Source organism: Sorghum bicolor, chromosome 6, assembly GCF_000003195.3.
Source record: "Sorghum bicolor cultivar BTx623 chromosome 6, Sorghum_bicolor_NCBIv3, whole genome shotgun sequence".
NCBI classification, from domain to species: domain Eukaryota; kingdom Viridiplantae; phylum Streptophyta; class Magnoliopsida; order Poales; family Poaceae; genus Sorghum; species Sorghum bicolor.
Genome location: NC_012875.2, coordinates 33,955,123 through 33,957,329, shown reverse-complemented (window position 1 = coordinate 33,957,329; position 2,207 = coordinate 33,955,123).

The window sequence follows — 2,207 nt, the reverse complement described above, 5'->3', positions numbered from 1 at the left end:
TTCTATAAATACCCAGAACCCTTCTTCCTCCTCGGGCAGAACTGTAGGTAGCAGCCACATTCCATTGGAGCACATCTTGGAGGTCCAGTTTTTCCAAAATACAAGGGGGGAGGTTTTGATCTTCATTTCTTGGAAGGAGGTGGCTAAGAAAGGTTAGTTGATGCCTCTAAAGGCTCTTTTTGTGCCCTCTTGCTCAATTCGAGCTACTTTTTGGATCTAGGGTTTCACCATGAGAGAGAGTAGAATAGCTAGATATGGACTATATTTGCTCAAATGAGGTTGCTTAAGATGGTTAGATGAAGTCTCTCCTCTCTTTTTTTCTATGTTTTCTTCTCTAATTAGTGAATCCAAGAAATATATATGTAGTGCTTTCCATCAATGGTGTTTCCATGCTTGTGAAGAAAGAGAAAGATAAGTTTTCTATTGTTTAGGATGTTCATTTTTATGTAAATTTGATTTCATTATGCAATATGTATTTTTCATGTATGAGGTTGCTTAAGATGATGCCTCTCCTCTGACCATTTCCATGTTTCCTTATCAAATTTATTATAGTGAATCAAGGTATATGTTTAGTTGATTCCATCAATGGTGTTTTTCTACCTTGTCAATTTGATTTAGTTGTTAGTTTTTTTATTATTACTTAGGGTTTTGTCAATTTGATTTAGTTGTTAACTACTTGTTTTGCATTGAGATCAATTAATTTACTAATTTTTGCACAGCTCATGATGGAGCGGTCCTTCTGGATGTATAACTTATCAAGACTAGATCCATCATACATACCTGAGGTCCATAGGTTTGTTGATGCTGCTAAGAACCATGCTTTGAGAACAAAGACGAAGCACATATATTGTCCATGCATCGACTGTAGAAATATTAATATTTATGAAGATACTGAAGCAATCATTTCTCATCTGGTATGCCGAGGATTTATGAATGATTACTTGATTTGGACAAAGCATGGAGAGGGTAGCTCGGCACCTTATACAATTGGGGACCCTGCGAATATTGACGTCGACAGTCCAGGCATGCCTAATGAAGGATTTCAGTTTTTGCACGACACACACCAAAGTGAACATGTTGTGCCAAATGTTACTGCTGGTGGTTTTGCTGGGAGAAATGCTGATGACAGAACTCATGTCTTACCAAATGATACATCCGCAGAAGATTTTGAATTCTTAGAGGCAATGTTACATCGTCATACTGAACCATCAATGTTATTAATGAAAGGGATGGAGGCCTTGAAGAAGGCGGCTGAAGAGCCTCTGTATGATGAGTCCAAGGGTTATACCAAAGAGTTCACGACGCTGAGATCTGTGCTAAAACTACTGATGGCAAAAGCCAGGTATGGTCTGTCTGATGTTGGATTCGATACGTTCTTAAATATTATCGGAGACATGCTTCCCAAGGAGAACAAATTGTCTGCTAACACGTACCATGCAAAAAACTGATCAGTCCGCTCACTATGGGTGTCGAGAAGATCCATGCGTGCAGGAATCATTGTATCCTATATAGCGGTGATGAATACAAGGACTTGGATAAGTGTCCAAAGTGTGGTGCAAGTCGGTATAAGACAAATAAAGACTATCGACATGAGGATTGTGCTGCCTCCATGTGTAAAGCAGGGAAGAAGCGAAAGAAGACCCAAAAGAAGACCCAGCAGAGTTCAAAACCCACCAGCAAAGATAAAGAAGAGGTTGATTATTATGCGCAGAAAAAGATTCCTGCTTTAGTGATGTGGTACCTTCCAGTGGTAGATCAACTGAGGAGTTTGTTTGCTAACCCTGACGATGCAAAACTTATGAGTTGGCATGCTTCGGATGAGCACAAAAATGATGGCAAGCTTCGCCATCCAGCCGATGGAAAGCAGTGGCAAGATTTTAATGAGAACCATCAAGACTTTGCCAGCGAACCAAGAAATGTTAGGTTTGCACTGAGTACCGATAGAATGAATCCATTTGCTGAGAGGAGCAGCAAGCACAGCACATGGCCGGTGATTCTCACCATCTACAACCTTCCTCTATGGTTGATGCAGAAGCGAAAATACCTTTTGCTAACCATACTTATCTCTGGACCAGTTCAACCTGGAGTTGACATGGATGTTTTCTTGGAGCCCTTAATGGAGGAGATGAAAATGTTATGGATACAAGGTGTTGAAATGATGGACGAGTATCGCAAAGATTCATTCACACTAAGAGATAAGTACAAAA